The sequence below is a fragment of the Silene latifolia genome, chromosome X (genome assembly GCF_048544455.1).
Source record: "Silene latifolia isolate original U9 population chromosome X, ASM4854445v1, whole genome shotgun sequence".
NCBI classification, from domain to species: domain Eukaryota; kingdom Viridiplantae; phylum Streptophyta; class Magnoliopsida; order Caryophyllales; family Caryophyllaceae; genus Silene; species Silene latifolia.
Window position 1 is genome coordinate 61,995,967 of NC_133537.1, and position 1,949 is coordinate 61,997,915.

The window sequence follows — 1,949 nt, forward strand, 5'->3', positions numbered from 1 at the left end:
AAAACCCGTCAAGCACCTTGCTTAGACGAACAAGCTGTTAGTCTATTGTTCGGAGAAGATTGATTTGTTAGAGCTGCGCAGGATGAGATCATTACCATGATACTTCAAGACGATCGCTTCAACCCCACCGCGTTAATCACAGAAACCAACGCAAGTCAGCAGAAAGGATGGAGAAAATCAATCTAGTGGACCAACAATCAAGGAAGACTCTTCAAGCTCACCACTGGAGAAGAAGAGATGTTCAAAGGAGAAGCAGAAGACGATGAATTCGAGTCATAGTCGGAGTCAGAGTCGGAGTCTAGAGAAGTCATTAGGGAGTCTCCTCCTGTCGCCATCCTCATTCCCTCTGTTTCTCCTAGCATGGCCTCGAGTAGTCACAGTAGTTCGGGAAATTTCCTAACCACTGTCCCTTTGCCGCCACTGACCATGGATCAGATGGCTTCTTTGTTTCAACTTTACTCAAACCTTAATATGAATAAATCAGGTTCTGCTTACTCTTTGTGTTATCTTGAGTGCAATTCTGTTTACGATGATACTGAGGATGACCAAGACCCAGACTCAATCGAAATACCTCCCCACGTAGCCAAAGAAATACTACAGGAAAGGGAAGGGGAACCAGTAATAGAGGACACCGAACCCATCAACGTAGGGACCGAACTAGAACCCCAAGAACTTAGGATAGGGACTACCTTGAGCTCTACCGAAAGAGCCGATTTCATAGACCTCCTACACGAGTTCAAAGACATTTTCGCTTGGTCCTATAAAGACATGCCAGGGATCGACAGGGATATCGCCGAACATAGAATCCCGATTAAGCCAGGTTTCAAACTCAGAAAACAGAAGCTTCGACGAATGAGAACGGAATGGGCTCTCAAAATTAAGGAAGAAGTTGATAAGCAATTCAAAGTCGGGTTCATCAAAGTTTCCGAGTATTCTGACTGGGTAGCCAACATAGTACCTGTACCCAAAAAGGATGGGAAAATCCGGTTTTGTGTTGATTTTAGGGACTTAAACAAAGCCAGCCCTAAAGATGACTTTCCTCTACCACACATCGACATATTGGTAGACAATACTGCAGACCACGCATTACTATCCTTCATGGATGGGTACGCGGGTTATAACCAAATCAAGATGGCCATAGAAGACATGCATAAGACCGCCTTTGTCACTCAATGGAGAACCTATTGCTATACGGTCATGCCGTTTGGATTGATCAACGCCGGAGCTACATATCAACGCACCGCAACTACACTCTTACATGACATGATGCACAAAGAAGTTGAGGTATACGTAGACGACATGATTGTCAAATCCAAGGATAGAAAAGGGCACATTGCGAACCATCGCAAATTTTTCGCAAGGCTACGAAAATACAACATGAGGCTCAATCCTCAGAAATGCACATTCGGAGTAACATCCGGCAAACTCCTAGGATACGTCGTTAGCCAACGAGGTATAGAAATAGACCCTTCCAAGATCAAGGCTTTGATCGAAATGCCACAACCTCAAACAGAAAAAGAAGTCAGAGGATTCCTGGGAAAAGTGCAATATATAAGTCGATTCATATCAAAACACACCATGATTTGCGAGCCTATCTTCAAGAAGCTCAAGAAAACAGACCACACCATGTGGCATGATGATTGTCAAAAGGCATTCGACCGAATCAAAGAAATATTGGCTAAACCACCAGTGCTCATGCCACCTCAACGAGATATACCTCTTGGTTTATATCTCACAGTAACTGAAACAGCCATGGGTGCCATGCTAGCTCAGACCGTAGGAAGTGAAGAAAGGGCTATCTACTACCTTAGTAAGAAGTTCTTGGAGTACGGGTGCAAATACTCATAACTCGAAAAGACATGCCTCGCTCTTGTGTGGGCGACGAAGAAGCTACGCCATTACATGCTCAGCTACTCCGTCAAAATATACTCCAAAATGGATCCAGTCAA